The following is a 22,809-nucleotide window of genomic DNA, read 5'->3' as shown; positions in this document are numbered from 1 at the left end:
TGGAATTCTATGAATAGATTTTGAATCGGTAGAGCTTGAATCTCGATTCAAATTCAGGGTGTCGAGGCGGGTAAAACAACAGCAAAACCAGTTAGAGGGCGGAAAATAGTATAGTATAAAATAGAACCATGTTTGACACACAGGGCTATTTTTACCCCCCACGCAGACCCATGACACTCACTAGTCACTACGAGCAAAACACACTTACACACACAACCTAAGGATTTCCGCTGAGATGCACATGGTGGTGATAAAGTCTCACATACTTGTTCTCTGTTCAAGTAACTAAGATATATGTTTACCTCTGTTGCTACAGTGTCCGTTTGTCTGTTTGTGTGTGTGGATCAGCATGTGTGTGCGTGTCATGTGCCTCTCAGGCAGACACTGAACAGCTGCATGTGGTTTGCATTTGTGTATCTGACAGCGGCTGGCCCCTCTCTCTCTCTCCTGTCTGGAGCCCTCCTTCTCATTCGCCAGCTATCAAAGCATTGACCAAATGAAGAACACACACATACACACACACACACACACACACACACAATGCTACATTGACTACACATACTACTTCTTTTGTGTCTTGGTCTAAGAGGAGCCAGATGCGAAGTAGCACATGCTTGTGTTCCCCAAACTGGTGTGGGTGTGTGTTCCTGTGTCTTTTTTCATTTTATGTGTGTCCCTGTTATGTGTGCCTGTTCCTTTTGTGTTTTTAAATTTTCTTTGTTGTTGGGTGTTTCTGTAACTGTACACACATTTCTGTACTTGTGGGCATGCAGTATGTCAGCATACTGTACGTGCTCATGAGTAAAGTTTTATGTGTGTGTGCTGCGTGTCTCCTGGTTATTGGGCTTGTTGTTTTGTCTAAACCTCCAGTCTTTTCTCTTTTGGCGTGCTGACTCAGCTGATCTTGAGTGTTTAGTAGGGTGTGTGTTGCAGATCCGGCAGCATTTAATAGGGTCAGTGTGCTTTCTGGGCTCAGATTCACAGCGCAGTCAGCCAACGTGTGTGTGTGTGTGTGTGTGTGTGTGCTGTGATACCGTTCATCATTACAGCATATGTGTTGGCAGAGGTATCCTAGAAAGTATTTACTGTATATATGTGCTTATTATATAGTTAGACTGAAGGGGTGGGCGAGTATGTGTGTGCAATTATGTATTGACCTTGTCTCTCATTGCCAGTTCCCAGATCGTTGATGAATAAATAAAGGCGTGACGCTTCCCCAGTTAGCCTGTGTCTGCTGCTAGCAAGAAAGAATGACACCACACACACTCACACAAAGCTATCTGCCACTCTGTTTGCAGAGCTATATTTGCACAGTGGAATAATGTTGGTTCCCTGCATTACTCTGACCCAAAATTCTACCTTTTCTTTGCCTCTGCATTCATGTACATATCTAGATATGTGTGTAGGTCCCTGCCCTTCCCTAGTGGCCACTAGCTTGGAGCCTCTTTGGTTGTGTTTCCAAACTGCATCCAATGCTAAGTTTGTAGTTTTTTGTTTAGAGTTTAACACTGTGTAGATCCACATGCTTGCAGAGAAACGCTACCATAATTTAATATCTGAACACTGTACAGGCCATATGTACTTGCAACCATTTACTCTTACCTGTAGCTAGAAGGTTACACACCGCCACAAAGATCACCACAAGTTCAAGTTTTTGTTAGTCCACTTGAATGTTGGAGCTTGAATGTGCAGAGTATGTGCAGAGTTTGGGGGAAAGTTTTTCTATGCTCACCTTAAATCTCAGTTTAAGATGTGTAGGTACGAGCAGGATTTTGTGACATAACTAGTTTGCAAGCCAATCATAGTCCAATATGCTGCTTACACAAGTGTGATGTGGAAACCTAAAGCCTCCCACACACATAAAGAGATTGGACTTTTCAGTGAAGTAGGAAACATCTTGTGTCCAGCAGTCAAACTTTTGAAATGAAAAAACATTTGTCTATTCATAGATTCTGGATGTTTTCATGAGGGAAAGCAGTGTGGTGGGAGTGGTCAGTAAGATCAAGGGCCAGACCACTGCTGAGGTCATGAGGGTAAGAGCTCTATGGGGTCAAAGGTCAGGCCTCTGCACGTGCCCAAAGCAGGTGTCCTAGCAACTAGGCCAGGCAGGAGGGAGGTGATGTTTACAAATGCACACAGGAGAAACAAATGTAAGCAGTAAGATTCAAACACACATGTTATCTCTCACACACAAAATTAGAACCATTATGCAACACATGCACCAACATATTGAACATGATCACAGTTGTTGGATTGTACTTCTCTGAAGTCTGATTTAGTGCTTTTGCGTGATTTAGTTGTCTCCACCCACTGATTTTTATTGCATTCCATCATCTAATTAGTACAACAAAAACATCATCCGCTGTATATTTTTATAGTAATGTGTGACAAAACTGACTAAATGGCCCATTTGGCTGCAACTTTCTCTGGCATTTTCACAACAAACAACTTTATTTTACTTTTATATTTGGTTCTTTTTAGAACTTAGTGTTGCATACATTGCCTAATTTACTCTGTGTAGTTACACATTCAATCTGAAGAGTTGATCCTCTTCAAATAGACTCAGTACCTGTACTGGACATTTCTTGCGTCCATCGTGACTTATTCAACTTGTGGCATCTGTGTACCTGTAATTTGTGTGATGGCAAGTCTAGTCACTTGCTGGTCATGTAAAGGTTTTTTCCCTTTGTCATTTTTGTTTGCATTATTTCACTCTCAAGACCTGGGCCATGAGTAAAGACCCTGCCACAGCTCTCATTAAGACCACTATAACTCATAATAATGGCTGTCATAAACCCAAGCAAGCTGAGGTCTTTTTAGGAAGCATAAATCACAAGTCGATTACTGTAGTGTATTTATACCACCTATTCATATCCCATATTTAAATTACATACATCCCCCAACATAGACATTTACTTTTTTAGTTATGCTTTATCTCATTTTGACATTTATCCACAGCTTTTCTGTCACATGGATTGCATGAAAAGGTAATGTTTTACAATGACTTTCCTTCTAGGGTGTCTTGTAATTACAGTTGACAGTTATAAGAAGTGTTAAAGTTGATTATATTTCCCAGGTGTAACTGAATTTTTTTATACATCTCTGCTTTAAGTGTGCATTTTCTTGACACTTCGTTTTGTCTTTGGCAAACCTACACATGGTATTCATATATGTATGTATTTTTTTCTAATTTAAAGAGAAATTTACCACATGTTGTACATAGCAAGAGGATAACTTTGATGTGGGCTTACAGGTTTTAGGTCACTGTGATTTAAGTAAGCAATAAATTCCTTCATGCCCTGTTTATGTCCCTCACAAACACACACACACACACACACACACACACACACACATAATGATTTGACCTTTTTGAGGTCAGGGTTGCAGACATCAAAGCCAAGTAGACAGCCACTTTCAGACATGCACTTTACTCCGTAGCTGTGCTGGCAATCTTAGTGTCCACGTCGTGTTTGAGTAATTTTTATGCAAACGTCACCCAGACAATTCTTGAAACTATGAACCTGATATCATTTCCGTAACACTGCTACTAGGCTCAGTTCGGAATTAAATTACTACAGAAGGTTAAACTACAGAAGGTTTCTAGGGCTGGACCCGAATATTCGAATATTCGTTCGGTGGGTTGGTATTCGATTGGAAAATTTGACATTCGACATTTTGTTTTTGGCACAACCTGGCATCCCCCTCCAAACGGTTCTCATTCGCGCTTGAATATGTTCGAAATATAATACTCTCTTTTACATTTTTAAAAATGTAATCACAAAATATCAGACAGTATACAGACGTTAGCATCATGGACTCATGGCAGTGCGCTACCCCCCTGGCCCGTTATGAGCGCTAATCAGCACATCTGCGTTCATCAACCACCAGAACCGGACCGTGTGTGTGTGTGCGCGTGTGTGTGGGTGTGCGCAGAGAGAGAGAGAGAGAGAGAGAGAGAGAGAGAGAGAGACGGTGTTGTCTTGTGTCGGATCGTTAACGAAATTAACATTTCAGCAGAGGTGTTCATTTTCGTATAGGTTTAGTGGCTTGACGGTTAACGGGTAAGTAGGGTATTTGATTCGCGGAGTTATTTTGGCGACTTAATTAACCCGACCCAGGGTGAGTCTGATGAAAACTGATGTATCTGCCTCGTTAAACTCTGAGATTTTCTCGCATTGCACACCCCGCTGTTCTAAAGCGTTCTGCACGTGGTGTCTGCTGATGTGCAGGTTACCTTCCCCCCAAACACGGACACACATATATACAGATACGTCTCGCTTTATAAGATAAATAGCCTGCCTATATGTGGCATCACGCTCTGTCTGCACTTGTTTGGTTGTGCTTTGCATGTGTGGAATTCTGATACGTCCTTAAATTCGGGAATTGTCGGTTAACCTCATTAAAGTAAATTGTTATAGAAAACACTCTATACTTAATACAATACATCATTTAAAAAGCATCATAGCCTACGGGGACTGTAGTAGAGCCTGGATCGGGCCAAATTTTTCCGTCCGAACACGGCCCGAGCCCGACAGGCATTATGATATTTATGTCCGAGCCCGAAAAAAGTATTAAAAGGTAGTAAATCAAATTAGTAAAAATTAAGGCCATTAAAAGGTATTAATCGCCATTTTACGAGATATTGATTTTTTGAATTTTTTTTTTGTTGCAAACTTTGAGTTGTTTGTTTTATTATGTCTATTTAAGTTGATCTTGTAAAGTTTGTGTGATATTATATCCATCGCCGCATGCAAATTTAAGAATCCCACACCAAGACCCACCCTACGAAGCAGCTCGAGTGGTTAAGGTTAGGAAAGCCGATTGGTCAGGGGATTGGACCTGTACCAATGGAGTTACGTTACCTTGCATAAGCATGGATGCCTGGCCAATAAATGCTGTTGAAGGGCGGGACTGATGGCGCAGATTACAAAGTGAAGGAAGACAGTGAAAATAGTAAGGGGGTTAAGAGAAGACACAGGCAAGAGAAAACGACAGAAAGTTTGGGATCATTTTAAGCTGCAAACATGCTGCTACATCATCTCAGTAGAAAACATCCAGTGTACTCATCCATTCCACGGAACGAACCCGACACAAGGTAGCTAACTTACGTCTGCTGCTCTCGTCTCTCGTTTTACACAACTAGCCTACAGCATGCTATTCTGCAAATACCGATATTTTACGAACAAGCTAAAACGAAAGCTTCCGGTTTGTAATCTAACTGTGTATTAGTTTGCTACTAATCTTGAAATTTCTGTAAACTTAGCTGCTGCTGGAGACAAACCAGCCCCTCCCCCCAGCATGGCTACTTAATATGCACGTGAATGCAGACATCACCGGACCACCAAATTTTGATCAGTGTTTCCCAAAGCCCAAGATGATGTTTTCAAATGTCTTGTTTTGTCCACAATTCAAATTATGTTTACTGTCATAGTAGAACGAAGAAACTAGAAAATATTGATTATTAAAATTGTTGCCGATTAATTTAATAGTTGACAACTGATCGATTAATGTTTGCCGCTCTAGTAATACACCATGACAACAGGGAACTAAAGACACGCAGCAGATTGGAGAAAAGGCAAAGAGAGAAAAGGTGACAGAATGATGATAGCATATGGATGGGGGAGGAAGAGCGAGAACTAATTATAGAAAGTGGAGTTTTAGTTGGGTGTTGATTCCATGAGGAGTAATGGTCCCAGGTGTGTGAGATGAGGGGAAACGGAGGAGATCAGGGAAGGGGAAGGAAACTAGGTCTCCATACACCATATGTTCTCCATTTTTTCCTTTCTTCTCACTCTTTCATTCCCTTTCTTTTCAGGCTTTGCACTTGCTCACTGAGGCAAGCTGAACTTGGATAGCTTCCCTTCTCTTTGTACATCTTTTTCACCATTCTGTCAGCTATTGCAGTGTAGTGCAGGTTAAGTAAGGTGACTGTGGATTGAGTGGGCGGTGGTTTGGAGACAGAGTGATTGGGTGGCTGTTTACAGTATGCTTTTGTTTGGGGGGGGGTACAGACTCTGTACTACATTTAACAATTATTTATTAAACACTAAATATTAAATTTAAATAATAATATATATAATTCATAAATCATATCTATCTATATCTATGTGGCTATCTGTTTTTCAGTCTTCATTTTGGCGAAGGTGCAGCTACTTTCTTCTGTTCCTCTGCTGTCTGCATGTCAGAGCTTCGCGTTGGGCGGGTCGACACACGTACACACCAGACGCCAGCCACCACGTAACTTCTGTTTACTGATAGCTATCGTTTACCTCAGGCTACTTAATTAGCTAGTAAGTGGTGATTCCAAAAGCCTTCCAAAAGATAGAACAATGAAATTAAATGTTAACCGATCATTAACCATTGACCGACAAGCAGGAAACGGAGTCTCAGTTCACTTGTCCGGGAGGCTCTGACACATTTTCTGCACTCCGTGTCCGCGGACAGCTGTAGGCTTGTACCGGCGTTATGTTCCTACTGGTTTCCAAACTAACTGGTTTCCGTATATATTGTGTTTACAGCAGCAGTTGTTGCCTGCCTCTCTCAGCAGATTCGTCACACAATCACAAACATATTACTGGTTATTTCGTAATCGCTTTCCAGATCTACTGCGGCGAATATGATGGTATAAGTGAGCACTACATCACAACCACATACAAAAAAGAAATTTAAGAAAATACGATTGCAAGATTGTGTTGAGCTGCAATAGATATGAGATGTGACCTGAAAATCGCCAGTATGTTTGTGATTGTGTGACGAATCTGGTGATAGAGGCAGAATCAACTGCTGCTGTTAGGTAAACACAATATACGGAAACCAGTTAGTTTGGAAACCAGTAGAGACATAACACCGGTTAATGTTTTGTGCGTTGTCGGACACATGCAGCCACTTTCCTGAAACCACTTGCGAGCCCGTGGCGTGTATGTCCAAGCCTGTCTCCACCGCCTCCACCTGCAGGTTGTCAACTGTGTGGTTTGGAATGAAAGGGAGAAAACAGAACAGAGTAACACGGCTGATATCGCTCATATACATTTTATTTTTTTTGACGACGTAGTTAAGGCGGCAGGCGTGTGTTGCTTAGCCTTAACTGCAAAGTGCTGCAGGAAACCCTGGGATTTCTATTTGCTGTATATATGGATTTCAGTATTTGTCTTGCATATTTTTTGTTGTTGTTTAATTTGTCCTAGGTTTACATTACTTACTTTGGAAGTGGATTTCATTTTGTCAAAGTACAGCAGGTTTGGTCGTTAAAAGTTTTATTAAAGTGCCACTTTGAGGGTTCAGTTGTTTGTCCTCCAGATTTATGAATACAGTGCAAGCTAGTCCACGTATCTATTAGTGTTTCAGTCCTTGACCACAGTACAGGAACAGACCACGAGTTTAAAATGACATGTCATCTAAAAATAGCAGCTAAACTCACTCACCCTTCCCTCAACTCAGCCCCACTCTGGCCGGATAACCACCCCCCCTCATCACGGATCTCTCCACCCCATCATGAAATGCAAGCTGCTCCCACTGTACATTCCACTCAGAGGAATGAGCCAACTCCCTTGTAAATTAGAGAGCAGGGGGCTGGTTATTGTTTACTACCAAACAAAGGCAGTTAGCAAACAGGAGTGGAGCAGTTTCCAACTGGTGGTTAGTTAAGCTTAACGACGAATGCCTGCTGTGTCACCAGGTTGGAGTGCCTCAAGGCTCAGTCCCAGGGCCCCTCTTTGGTCTCTTTTTTCACGTCTCTGTTGTGACTGTGTGCATGTGTGTCTGTATGTATGCCCATGTGTGGGCCCTCAGGCTGTTGTCAGGCAGATCACGGGAGCTGTTATGAGTTAGCCCAGCTGTCTGTGTCTACCTACATGCCTCTGTTTTCTAAAGAAGGAGAAAGAAAGGAGGAGAAGGAAAGGTGGGAGGAGGGGGGTTACAACAGAGACGGAGTGAGCGCATTCCTTGACGCGCACAAAACATGTCCGCAGGGGGAACTGCAAGCCCAGCAAGATTCACAGACTTCCAACTGCTTAAAACAAGACTCCCCTCTTCCCCCTTTGCATCTTCGTCCTTCTGCAACGAAATTCTATAATATACATTTTCTAAACTCAGACAGAAAATGTTTATTTAAATACAGGAAATACCTAGGGTTTTTCAACTTTTATTTGTAAAACAAAACATTAGAAATTAAAGCAGCAAAGATTAATAAAAATGTGCATCCTCATGAACATGAACAACGGCATGTGCTCAATACTTTTATATTTCGGCCATATGTTGTCTACCAATTAGACACGCAGGCGTGATCTTTAAAAATAAGACTCCATTCTTTCATTGTTACCTAGTTTGAAGTCAAGTAACACTGCCCTGTTAATAATCATTGTCATAGTCATGTTAATAAGTCAGAATGAAGTTACATTAGCCTTAGTCAACTCCTATCAATCAGTATTAATATAAGTGATCTGGTATTCTGTTTCAGCAATCAAAATGGATTAAATGCTTACTTATTCAGCTAATCAGACATTGTGTATGACCATGAGAGCCAAACCTGTCTTATCTAGGTCCAAGATGATTGCGCAACAGCTAATTATGGTCTTTTTATTAATATCAAATTAGAGCTGGACTCATTAGTTGATGTTTTTGATAAGTCAATCATAATAGAAAATGAATTTGTAAGTATTTTGATAATTAATCATATTAGTCACTTGTCAAGTAAAAATGTCAGTATTTGCTGCCTTTCTCTGTTTTATGTTACTGTAATTTTAATATCTTTTTTCTAGGGCTGTCAGCATTAACGCATTAATCGCGATGCGATTAAGGGCCGAGCATAATGCGTTAATTTTTTTTAATCGTATTAATCGCATGCCGCCATTTATTAATTTATTTTCACTTCACTTGGCTTTGCGTCATGCCTAACAGGCTACTATTTTGCCGTACTTACTCGTAACACATCCTGCTGCTGCAGGACTAGCAACGTGGATTTCGGTGCCTCATTCTGGTGCACTTCTCTCTGATGCTCTGAAAGAAACGTTACAGGCAACAGAAACATCGCTGCACACAAAAAAAAGAAAAAAAAAAAAGAAACATCGCTACACGTGACGCTATACTCGACAGCAGCTAACTTTAGCCTACCGCTAGCTAGTAGCTGGATTAAACATGGTTACAATGCTGACAGCTAACACTAAACGGTGTAAAGTTTGTCTGTATTTCACTGTAGAGGATTCCGACACTGGGATGTAACAATCTGCAGCTGCTGTTGTTGGAAAAACACAGACGGTGCGTTCAATGAAACTGGTAATTTACAGCCTCGTGGTGCATTGTTGTTGTTAAATGCCCTTTTCCCATCTGGTGGTTGTTTTTGTCATTCAACAGCTATTTACTAGTGAAATAAGTTATTGTTATAGTGATTACATTATTATTAAATCATTTAATTTTGACGATATGGCCTTAGCAATAAACAAGCCATTCTTTAATGTCGCCAACTGTTTAGTACCCTTCTTTTTTTTAACTTTCTTAAAAAGTATCGGTTCAGGCACCGTTAAGGCACCGGTACCGTTTTAAAAGTACCGCTTTAGCACCGGTATCCAAACCAGACAATACCCGACCCTAATATTGACTCTAGATTCAAATGTGTGACTAGATTAAATATATAATAAACAAATACAAATCTTAATATCAAGTTCATAAAGTCATTTTCTTTGCATTCATTTGATTCCCAATCAAGATACACTGGTAAGAATGGCTTTCAATTGTTAATATGTACTTAAAAACAGTTCTGAAATGCAAAATAATAGAATTTTAATCATGTGATAAAACATGCGATTAATCGCGATTAACTATAGAAATTCAACGATTATTCGCGATTAAGAAAATGTAATCGTTTGACAGCCCTACTTTTTTCTGACAATTTTTAGGGCTGGTTATCGTTTAAGAAATTACAATACCATTACCCTTAAAAAGTAATACCGATACCAATAGAGTACTTCATTTAAAATGATCCTTCCACATTTTTTTCATTTTACTTTTTAATCGCCGCAGGCGTGTAGTATAGCCATACTTTCTAACTTTTTGGTAGCATCTTGGCACGCTAAAACTGCCAATTCCTTCAAATACACCTGATAGGTCTTTACTACCTTTGTCTACGGTGAGTGCGCATTTCCGCGACAGCAACACAATGGAGCCTTGGTTTTGGTGTCGTCACTAGATGAGGCAGCAACCTTGAAGTATTTATTTTGTAGATGATTTACATCTCTTTTACATAAATGTGACTCTTGTATAAGTGCCACATCTATGTTCTTCCTTCTTAAATAGTCCAGGAATTTAGCTCGTTTGATCGGCCCGTTTAGCCCACTGATGTTGACTGAAAGGCTTGAAAGCTCAGCCATCTTCAAAATGTACACGCATACATGTCTCGAGTACCCTACCAGAATTCGCTGATAAATTTGTAGCAAAGGGTGAACTGTTAGCTCTGAGCAAAGTGTGCTAAAAACAAAAAATAAAATAAATCCCCTAACCCTCTGAGACCGCAGACCCCAACCCCTATCTGCAAGATACGTGGCCGCATCAAACGCAGCTCGCGCAAACTCCAGCTCACAATTACCCCTCCTGTCTAAAGTCACAGGTATGTTGAAACAGGTCTAGTGAACTTCTTATGCCAAACATGAACGGTGTTACAAAAACCCTAGAACATACTTTCTGGACATAGTTATGCTTGAGCTCTCTACAGCAAGGATTAACAAAGCTAAATCATCAACTATCAACCTATGGAAAAGTGCAGCAGCACAAATATCAGACCTAATGACCTCAGCGCCACAAGAACTAGAGGAGAGTGACTAGGCAAGATGTGATTTCTGTTTGTTTATTTGTTGTTGTTTTTTTTCCTCGAGACCGCAGAGGGTGGGGGGTGGGTGAGGGTTTTTGTTCTTGTGCAGTTTGTATTTCTCTGATGAATTGGAATGGAAATAATCCTTAGCTGCAGCCCTAATCGAACCAAACCTAAATTAAATAAAAGACTAAGGGTGTCCCCCCAAGAAACACTGACTCTATATATTCTAGTTTAAACTTTGAGTATGTTGTATCTGCCAGTGCCTACTACAGCAACATTCCCACAATCCCTCTGGACTTTAGTTGACCCCCTGTATATTGTACACAAAAGTGTTCTGTATGTGGCTACAATAAACATAGGTTGGCAACATGGTGTTTAAAATACTGTTACACTGTCAGGGTATAGCTGTGTTATTGTAAACAAGCTGCATCTTTGGGGCTCAGCTCCTGCTGTCCTACTTAACTGGTCGATAAACAGGCTTGAGCTTTTATCATGGTGATGTCTGATGTTGCGCCTTCTTACATCATGCTAGTATCTTGTTTATGTGTTTTGTCTGGTCGTGTGTTGTTTGTGTGTGCGTGTCCGTCACAATTTTTCTGTGTGTGTTTCGATGTCTGAGGATATAATGACAGTGGGTGTATGTCTTGTTTGATAGCTGTAATCACTACCACTGTGTGGTTGGTCAGTACATTGGGTTCTGTTCACCTTAGTATCTGTATAAAGTGTGTAGAAGTATGTGTCTATAAGTGTGTGTCTATTATTTCATATGTACAAGGAGGAATACATCAGATCCTGTGTATTTATGAATGCCTCTGCATAGTTTCTGCTATACTGTCCTCTTGTCTTTGTTGATTAATATTTTAACTGTGGTGACTTACTGTTTTTCTGTGTCTATGTAAATGTGCCATACGTGTCATCAAGTTCACTCATTTAAAGAAAAGAAGCATCCTTTGCTCCCCAACTTCAGCCTTAATTTTTACCACAATAAACATTGGCTCTGATTTTGATGTTTTAATTATGATGGTTTTGACATGTGTGCCAGAAAAGTACGTTAAAGGACATATCCGGCGCAAAATGAACCTAGGGGTTAATAACAAGTGTACCGAGTCGACCGTTCTCTGGGATTTGTTTTCATGCTAATCGAATGTGACCAGTTTTAGCGCAAACCAATAATTAGCTTATAACGCTAGTCGTCGGGGCAGAGGGTAAAGTTATTACTATTTCTATACCACTAACAAGGCTCAAAATAGCACCACACTTCCACGGTAGCATAATGAGGGTCGCTACATGTAAACCGAAGCATTGAGAACTTTGTAAATGTACAGACAGTTTATTAAAAAGATAGATTATAAAGACAGTACCGTTCACATATACAGGCAGGCGCCATCTTGGGACCAGTCGAACAACGAACGCCGTGTAACCAGTAACATAGCTCAAGACAAAACTGTCTGTACACTTACAAAGTTCTCAATGCTTCGGTTTACATGTAGGGACCCTCATTATGCTACCATGGAATGAGCCTTGTTAGTGGTATAGAAATAGCGATTTCTTTGTACTTTACCCGTGCCGACGACTAGCGTTATAAGCTAATTAGAGGTTTGCGCTTAAGCTGGTCACATTCAATTAGCATGAAAACAAATCCCAGAGAACGGTCGACTCGGTACACATGTGTTATTAACCCCTAGGTTCATTTTGCGCCGGATTTGTCCTAGCACTCTGATACACTATATGGTCAAATGTTTCTCTTTGTTGAGGGAAGTTTTTATGACACTGTCTACAAAGCTAAAGTCCATAAACAAACAGTTTTCTGAGTTTGGTGGAAAAAATTACCTGGCCGGCCCAGAGCACATCCAACACCTTTGGGATTAACTGGAACTCTGAATGAGAGCCAGGCCTTGTCGCCTAACATCAGTGCCAGATATCACTAATGCTTCTGTGGTTGAATTGGAGCACATCCCTGCAGTCAGGTTTCAAAATCTTTTTTTTTTTCCTTGTTTTTTTTTTAACAGTGTTATTATTTTTCATTGCAAATACAATTTTCAATTTTTTCTGAGTTTTCTTCCAATCGTTTTCTGAGTTGTCCGCCCTCCATATCTCAAGTCTAACTATCAATGTTTCTTTAGAGTCAGATGCAAGCCAGTTATATATTGATGAAATCAAATCTCTGTCATTGCAATTGTTTGTCATAATGTCTTTTAAGGATGTGAGTGCTGGTATCCCGACTGATTGGTTTTGCATAGAAGAAATCAAGTTTCCCACTTGGAGATATTAAAAAGAAAAATCTTTCCTTGGAATGTCATACATTAGAGAGATTTCTTCAAAGGTCATTAGAATCGCTTCTTTGCCCCACACTGGGCTGAATTGTGACAGAGAGTCCAATATGTTCATATATTCTTTTACTGCATGCCATACATTGACCATATTAAGAACTATAGGATGAGCAGTATGTGTTCTTAAGTACTTTAGTTTGGCTGAATACAGGTGCAAATGCAATGGTACCTTAAAGGAGCCTGACTCTATGTCCATCCAATACGGAGCATCTCCAGAAGAAAAATAGAACATTATATATGTGTTGCTAAATAGTACCAATAAAGATTTGGACATTTCAGCCCCCCATTATCTAATGGAAGATACAGCAGAGATAAGCGGATTCAAGGACATTTCTTATTCCATATAAATATCCTGAAGAGGGCTGAGCGCGCTGCAGCGATCATTTCGGCGTCACCTCTATTTCTTGCGCGACACACGAGTGAATGTGTCAAGCCAGGCAGGTAATCGCATACAGGAAGACCACAGTGCAGCTGAGAGAGACCGACACACACGCACAGCCACACATAGGCTACAATTACGACAGTTTTCCCCACTCATTCTGTCTCTTTCTATGAGAGAGAGAGAGAGAGAGAATCGCTTTGTGACTGACGCATAGAAATAAGCATCCAGTATGAATGGCCAGGCGCGGGATCAAGAACGTATCTACGCTACGTGGCCTATATGCGCCCGGTGTGTTTTCACTGTCAGTGATGATTTTGAAGCATTTACTTTATATCCGGAGATACTACCAAACAGGCAGATTAGATCTAACAGTGCTGGTATGGATGTGTTTCATTGTTTTAAGAATACAATAATGTCAGCAAAAAGAGCTATTCTATGATCTCTGTTGCCAATTGTAAACCCCTGTATTTGCCTGCTAAAACAAATTCCTATTGCTAGTGGTTCAATAGCTAGTATAAACAGAAGTGGTGATAGAGGTGAACCTTGGGGGCAACCTCTTGTAATATTGAAGGGCTCAGACATCACTTCATTTGTCAGTATCTCAGCTATAGGGTTGAGATGTAATAGTTTGATCCAGTTAAAGAAAGTATTTCTAAATCCAAATCCAGCTATAACGTCAAAGATATATGTCCACTCAACCTTATCGATGGCCTTCTCATCGAGCGAGAGAAGAGCCTTTTTCTTCTTTTTGGCAGTACAGTACGCTTTACATTATGAAATCCTTGCCTTCCCTTTACAAATCCATTTTGGTCATCCCCCACAATACTTGGAAGCACATTCTCTAGCCTTTTCGCCAACATTTTACTGAGGATTTTTGTATCAGTGTTTATTAAACTTATAGGTTGCATATTCTCACATTTAGTATTTTTCTTGGTTTTCCTGGTTTTGGAAGCAGGATGAGGCCTCTCTCATTTAGACCGAGAGATAACCATTGTTGTAGGATTCTAGATACATCTCATAAAGCGACTATTTCAACCATGCTTAATTGTTTGTCCAGGCCTTTTTTACTTTCGTCAGAGATTTGGGGGATTTTGAGTTTGTTTAAAAAGTCAGTCTGGACATCCGCATTAGTAATGTTAGTAAAAATTAGTAAATTTGTAGAGATTTTCATAAAAAAAAATGAAAAAGCTGTATTAATTTCCAGCGGGTCAACAATAGTATTTCCATTTGCATCCTCAATGAAATGTATTGCCCTTTTGATTTCCTGTTTAATCCGCCATGTAAGGAGTACCCAGCTTTTCTCCCTGCTCATAAAAAATTAGCTTGAGCCTCAATAAGTTCACAGCAGCCTTATTGTATGTTATCTCATTATATTGAGTTCTAAGAAGTAGTAACTGTTTGGAGATTTAATTTTGTCCATCCTGCAAGCTTTTGTTTTTAAGCATTTTGATTTTAGATTCCAGATATCTAATTATTTCCTGTGCTTCTTTACTTTTCCTGCTTGTGTAGCTTATAATTTGACATCTAATAAATGCCTTAAAAGCTTCCCATCTAGTTGTGGCCGTTGTCTGGGATGTGTTGAACTCAAAGTAAATATCAATTTGCTTTTCCACGAACTGCAGAAATGTTTTGTCCTGCATCCATTTTGTTTAAAAGATTCCATTTATTTGCGTAATCAACTTTGGCTCCACATAGACCAGTGTAAAAACTACCTTAAAACTAGCTACTGAAATACTGGCCCGCTGTAGCGTGTCCGGTAAGAACTTGAATCAGATGTCTGACTTGAGATCCAGGAAGATTTATTTATCGTTTGAACATGAAGTTAAGTTGGATGTGGTTCTGGAATATAAGCAAAATAATAATGCACTTTAATAAGCATCAGACTTACTATGAACATTATTTCCAAACTAAATGTTATAGCCACCAGCATATAACAAGAAGCAATACTAAGAAGAGTTACATACATTTCTTAGAAATAATCAACATTAGAAATAATCAACAAAAACGTAACATATTGCTCAGCAACACAAATCTATTACAGCACACATATCCGTACATGGTGCAAACAGTGTAATACACCTTTAATAACCGAGCACGTGGCTCCACAGCGCTAGTCTGTTCACTGTTGATTGCACGTTACTAGCAAATTGCCCTAACACAATGCGAGTATCAACAAGTAATTTTAGACAATCTGCACATCTATCAGCTATGCAATGAGAAACACAGTAAGAGCAATATTATCAAGGCGATAATATACCTCTCTCCAAGTAAGCGTCACGTCGTAACACGGACGAAACTTATCTACATCACTACTACGTAGTTTCAACATTTACACAGATAATGAGGTAGTAAAAACCCAGGACAGTTTAGCAAGCTACGGGATAGTTTAAACTTACGTTCTGGGCTACACACATCACTCAACAAGTCCGAAAACTGAAAGAAAAGATAAAGAAAAGTCAGTTTCACAGCCGCTGCGGTCTGTGCCCTTCTCCTGCCTGAGCGCGAGTGATTGGCAGGAGATCAAAGAGATGACTCTCGTCACTGATTGGTCGATCATCTCAGGAGAGAGAGCAAGTGTTACTATGGCCTTTTTACAACCAGTGATACAGCTGCAAGATCCGATATGACTGTACTGTTACAATGACAGCCTCTGATATTAGAAAGAAGTTCTGCTGACACCAAAAAGTAATCTATTCTAGAGTGGCTTTTGTTAGCACTAGACCAACAGGAAAATTCTTTCTTTGATGGCTTCAGATGCCTCCATATATCCACTAGGTTCATTTCATTTATAAAGTGATGTAATGCTTGTGTGAGTGTTGTCCACCCTAGAGGACCTATCTTTACTTGGATCGTGAACGCAATTAAAGTCCCCTGCGATAATATTCTTTCCTTGTAGTTTTGAAATTCTTAAAAACAAATTATTATAGAAATAGACATTGTCATCATTTGGTCCGTATAGACATTAAAGTAAGATGTGTAGACAAAATGCGGCCCTGTATGATTAAGAATCTACCGTTGGGATCCTAAATTACATCAATCTGCAGTGGAATAGATTTATGTAATAATATAATTACTCCTTTAGAGTTAGAAGAGTACGAAGATGATAGAACCTGTCCTGGCCACCTTCGTAATCTTGATTGTCTCGTTAGCTAATAGGTGTGTTTCCTGTAAGAACACAATCTTGGCTTTTAATTGTTTTAACCTGTTCATAACCTGTTACTTTGGTCAGTGTATGCAATACTCCACAGTTCCATGAAATATATTCAAATAAAAATAACTTTAATTTTTTACAGCAGGTAACAATAGGAAAGCAGAAAATACCAAAATGATAAATTCCCCTTTTTTTGCTCTGCATATTGGTGACCCTCCTCTTTTAATTGTTTCATCGTGTTTTGAGACTGCCATGGAGGATAAAACAAGAAGACACAGGTTACAAATTCTTATGGAAATCCTTCACAGAAGAGTGGAGGTTGTGATTGCAGCATAATTCTGCCTATGGCTTTATAATGAGATGTTAAACAATCTCATATGGGTGTTTACTGCATTGAACGTGCCGTTCTGCACAAAGGGATGTGATACAATATATGTGGCTGGCTGTTTGAAGGGGCCTTTTACTAAAGCATTGCACTACTTCCCCTAAAATATATATGAACCAATGTCACTGATACATGATGCATGTGTTTATCAATTCTTATATCTGTGGTATGCTTGCTTTTCAGGTACAGGCAATATCTGGCCCACCCAGTTAGCAAATCAGTACACACCCAGAGTGTGCTCCGCAATGGCAGGTAAGAGAGGTGGGTGTGGGTGTGGGTGTGTATGTGTGTGTGGGTGTGTATGTGTGTGTGGGCACGCGCACCATAATAGATTATCGATACATGGCTGGGTTGGTTGGCTACAGCAGACAGTGGAAATGGGTCTGGACTCCCCTGAGGAAGCAAGATATCTCCAATACACACGCACAGCTAACACACACATACATAGATACAAACACAGGCACAATGACTTCATAGAAAAAAGCTCTTATGTGCAGGACTTTAAAGCGCACACTCTCTCTCTCACACACACACACACACACACACGTGCAATTAGACACACCACACACCTGCTGGGTCTTTAGAGGAAGCCAAGCTCCATTCTGCCTGTATCTGAAGATGAAAGGAGGAGAAGAAGAGTGGAGAGACAGGCAGGAGTGAGAAGAGGAGGGATTAGAGGAGAGGAGGAGGAGGTGGAGGAGGAGAGAGAGGGAGGTGGTCAGAGAAATAGAGGACAAAGAAGGAGAGCAGATAAAGAGGAAGAGAAGGAGCAGGGATGAAGAGTGATAGCTAACTGCACGCTCCCACCTTTCTCCCTTCTTTCCTTTGTGAACAGATGGGTGGAGGTATCACATTGTGATGAAAGCCAAAAAGGGACAGACAGACACGTACATACAGTACATACACCCCGGTAGTCACATATGGCCGCACACACGCATTTTCCCTCCAACAGACAGATGCAATATTTTGCATCCCTTGTTGCTCTCTGTCTCCTCATGTTATGTCCCCTATTATTATATTTACATAGAGCATGATCACAGCATGTTTGTGTGCGTGTGTTTTGTGTATAGCGATCATGAACTAGTCAGGTCAGACAGGTTCTACAATCTCGTTCCCACAGTGAAGGCACTGTACACACACTGCAAAAAATCTGAATTGCCAGCCAGTGAAGTTGATGTTTTTTTGTTTAAAAAGATGAAGGCACAGAGAGGGAGGGAGAGACTCCAAGCGGATGATGAATCAGATGAACAGTGGGAAGAAAGAGATAAGGCGAGATGAAGAAAAAGGAGGATGAGAAAGAGAGAGAAAAAAAGGCATCAAACTTGCAAGCCCTGTGGGTCTTTGCTTGCAGGGGGAGGAGGGGAAATGGAGGCATGGTGGAGAATTCAAATGTCTTGGTGTCAGTGAGTTCACCGGCAATCTGTGCTGAATCCATCGCACATCACAACATACACTCTGGCTTGTACATGATACTGATTTAATTTTTGTCATGTGGTGTTAAAATTTTAAAGCTACACCAGGGAAGTTTCTGTGTTGGCAACTTCAAATGACACAGAAAAGAGTTTGGCATTTAAGCACCTCACCACCTTGACATTGTAACAAGTAAATTGCACACAGTACATTCACTTTTCCCAAACTACACCTGATCCCAATTCTTCTGCATTGTGATTCCTTACCCATGAAACATAATTTCTTCAAGGCAAATGATGAAACTGCATGAGTGTTCAGTTTAGGCTGACAGGTTGGCTGCATTTTGTTTCAAAAGCAGTTCTGTAATGTGGCAAAACAACTTTTTCAAGTAGTGTTGCCTTTAACCTTTGTGTTGTCTTCTGGTCGACCATGCACTTATTGTCCTTCTGGGTCAAAATTAACACTTTTTTGACCGTTTTTTTTATTTATTATTATTATATTTTGACACTTTTTTTCGTCACTTTTTTCAATGTTTTTGTCACTTATTTTCCACGTTTTCGATGCTATTTTTCACTAACACCAACTTATTACCAATAGTTTTACACGTATTTTTGGAATTCATGTGCACAGTCTGACCTACCACAGGTTTCAGGTGTGTGCTTGTGCATGTATAGTTTGCTTCTATGAGTCTATACATTGTCAGCTATCTGCTGGGCATGGTGGTCCAATGTACTGCTAGCATGGACTCTGTGTTCCCAGCCCAACAAGTTTAGTTTGATTTAAGTTTGTTTTCTGGCCAGACTATCCTCTATCTCTAAATCTGGCTATATTTACATCTAGCTGTCAATTGAATTTTATGCAAACTTTTGAAATGTTGCAAAACAAGTAAAATGCACATTAGGTGTTTCCCATCACTTAGTTTGAAGGGAATAAAAATAGGCTTCCTGTGTGGCTGGGTTGGCTCAGTGGGTAGAGCAGGTGCACATATACTGAGAGGTTTTTGCCTTGATGCAGAGGTCCAGGGTTCGAATCCAACCTGTGATGATTTCCTGCATGTCTTCCCCCTCTCTCTACCCTTTCTCACCTAGCTGTCCTGTCAAAATTAAAGGCGTAAAAGCCCAAACAAATAATCAAAAAAAAAGACTTCCTTCCAAAACATTCACAAAACGGCCTAAAAGAGTCTTTCAACAATGGATCAGTGTTGGGTTTTCTTGGACATGAAATCTTGCAGTCTTTCAGAACCTCCAACTAGGGCTGAACGATTTTTGAAAATAATCTAATTGCGATTTTTTCCCCAAATATTGCGATTACGATTCGATATTCGATTATTTTTTTAAGCTCTTTGTCTTCTGTATTATTCAACAAAGAATAATATAATAATGTATAGTATGAACACACAATTACACACTAGACAGTTAAATAAGTAAAAATATAGTATATCTATACACACACACACACACACACACACACACACACACACACACACGTGTAATTTTTTACAGTGCACAGAGAGGATCTGCCTCCAGCCCCTCCCCCTCGTGAAGTTACGTGCTGCCGTGTGCACTTGCTCAGAGAGGCTATCGTTGCGTTAGCTAGTTGCTGGTGTTCTAGCCGTGGGATTAACTGTACTAATAAAACCGTTGAAACACCGCAGCCACGCTGCTGTGAAAGCTCCCCGAACATCATTTATCAGTCTGGTTGTTACCCCTCTCAGTGGCAGCTCCTCCACTCATATCTTTATAACGGAGCTAACCGCTAATCAGAGCTAACCGCTAATCAGAGCTAACCGCTAATCAGAGCTAACTGCTAATCAGAGCTAATCGTTGCCAATCAAGCCTTCAGTTCTGTGTGCCTGTATCCATTAACTGCATGTATAGACTCAAGCCCGAATAAAACCCTTCATTTTATTAAAATGGCTGTAAAAGTTTTAAACTACAACTCAGAGTTGTTTGAATGACAGAAATCAGCTCAAGGTACAGTGTAGCGTTAGCATGCTAGTTGATGCTTTCTCTACGGAGTGCAGACTGATTGCTCTCGTGAGTCATGTGACCAAATCGCAGCCTTTGCGATTAGGAAATCGTGTTTTAACATATCGCGATATTATCGAAAATGCAATTAATCATTCAGCCCTACCTCCAACCCATCCCTTCTCCATCTTTACTGCAATAACAGTGAACCAATAATGCCTAAAGCAACCCCTATTAATGCAATAGTTTGACATTTTAGGAAACACACTTAAATGCTTTCTTGGTGAGAGTAAGATTAGAAGATCAATATTTCTCTGAAATGTCCGGTAAATATAAGGCTACAGCCAGCAGCCAGATACCTTAGCTTAGCATAAAGACTGGGAACATTTTGGTCGCCGAAAAATGTCTTGTTCAGCGTTCTGCCAACCAAGTAGCCAACTAGCTAGCTAGCGGTAGCTGGTAACTTAAGAGAATGTCTGCCGATTTGCAACCGGCTCTGTGTAAGTGCACATGCAAATGAACGGCACCAGTACCCGGAGGTTCACAATTACCCACCGGCAAAACTCCACTGGATGACTCACATCTGGCTCTAAAATACCAAGATGGCGACGGACAAAATGCAAACTCTCGGCTTCAAAACGGCAGTCCACCAACCAATGGGTGACGTCACTGCTGCTACATCCATTATTTTTACAGTTTATGATCTTCACACAGAAGGATTTTATGGGTAACTACAAGCATACTTCCCAAATATTAGCAATGTGTTGTGTGGTCCTGGGCGTCAAAAACTCAAATCTGTTTAGCAGTTTAAAGTATAAAACGGCTATGCAGGCGTCTTCGAACAACACCCTGTACGTTCACTTGCGTGGAAATTCAGGCAAGCACTTTCCATCCTTGGTCTAACACATTTGTATCCACACATACTTATTGGATAGATTTATTACTGACCAAAAAGTGCTTTTTGAAAAAAAGAGTTTTTGCAAGAATTGATCAAATATTCCTCTCTGCAGTCAGCTTCTTAGTTCGGATCAAGCTCTCTTTTTTTCTCATCTCTCTCTAAGACTTGCTGTAGTGAGGAATCAACAGCAGAAGCGGGGAAGGAGAGGGTATGATATGTGATGAAGGGAGAGAATGAGAGGGGGGGTGTCGGGAGAGACGGAGCCTAAACCAGTGTTAATTGAACACAGCTGTACCTCGTTAAACATTAATTGGCAATTAATCAGGTCATCCCCAGTTTAATATATCTTGAATATATCTTTCAAAAGAGAGATAGAGTGGGGTATAAAGTAAATTATTCACAGTAGCACAAGGAAAGCCTGTTCTCACTCAGCCTCCTTCTCCCTCTCTACTTTTTCTCTGCTCCATCTTCTCTCTCTCCCTCTCTGTGCTCCATTCAGCCCATTAATCTAGTTTTCTGCCTTTATCTCTGCTTCCTTCCCCTCATCCGTCTGTAGTTCATCCAGAGATGGAGAGAGAAGGATTGAAAGAGAGATGTCACAACAAGGAGGAAGTGCCAGAAGGGAAAGTAGGGATTTAGGAGCAAGGAGAGGCCCTGATGCTCCTCCATGAAGGGAATATCAGTGAACAGTGTGTGTGACTACATCCACACTTTAAGAAAATTAAAAATTGTATTTTCAAATGTAGCCAATTAGTGTGGATGTACTTTCAGAGCAACCTGTAAATGCTGCTGAAGTTTATATCTAGCATATGTGGCCACAGGCACTTTCTGTCCTACTGTTTGAAGACATACTGTTTGTGCGAAGTAAACCCAGTCTGTCCTGCAGATCCAGTGTGTCGGGCTGTTCTGCCCAGCGCTGCTGGCTCTTATATAACAGTACTGATTACAGTAACAAGGGTGACCTGCAGTGCACAAACTGACACACATTCTTTGTCTCCCGCCTTCCCTCGATCTGTCACTATCTCTTCATCCCTGCGCGCACTTGTTTCCTGTCCCCCAAATCTCGGCTATTTCCATCTCGCTCAATTAAACGCTCTCGTAAACGCTTTGTTTCCTTCTGTCTCTTTTCTTTATCCATCGCTGCTCTCTCTCTCTCTTTGCTCTCTTTATCAGTGTCACTTGGATGCATCCCAATATTTCCAGCTATTACTCAGCCTCTCTCAGCTTCTACCTCTTTTTCACTGTCCTCTCTATCAGTCGCCATCTATCTGCCCTCACCATCTAAGTCTGTCTTTCACTCCCTCTCTCTCCGTCTGGGCTCCAGCTCAAATATTCCAAATGCTAGTGCATACTGGCTAGGGGCCAAATCAGCAAGGCGATAAATCAATACAGCGAGAGAATTATGTAACGTGCCACCATATTGACTGGCCTTCTCTCCTGAGAAGGCATGTTATATACGCTGATGTGCAGGTTCATACAGAGTAC

General features: G+C 40.6%; 1 protein-coding gene across 2 annotated transcripts in view; it reads left to right on the top strand.

Annotated features, from left to right (window-relative positions):
* The window catches only part of kdm6ba (lysine (K)-specific demethylase 6B, a), a 114,469-nt gene that overhangs the window by 28,715 nt on the left and 62,945 nt on the right, over window positions 1-22,809 (top strand). Inside the window, exon 2 of one of the 2 annotated variants that reach the window (XM_036004741.1) lies at window positions 17,233-17,301. The exons of the other annotated variant lie outside the window; for it this stretch is intronic. The gene's annotated coding sequence lies outside the window, so the exon portion shown is untranslated. The remainder of the gene's footprint in view (window positions 1-17,232; window positions 17,302-22,809) is intronic. 2 annotated transcript variants of the gene reach the window in all.

The sequence above is a fragment of the Sander lucioperca genome, chromosome 9 (genome assembly GCF_008315115.2).
Source record: "Sander lucioperca isolate FBNREF2018 chromosome 9, SLUC_FBN_1.2, whole genome shotgun sequence".
In the NCBI taxonomy this organism is placed as follows: domain Eukaryota; kingdom Metazoa; phylum Chordata; class Actinopteri; order Perciformes; family Percidae; genus Sander; species Sander lucioperca.
The sequence above is the reverse complement of the archived record's forward strand: the minus strand, read 5'-3'. Positions and strand labels throughout refer to the sequence as shown.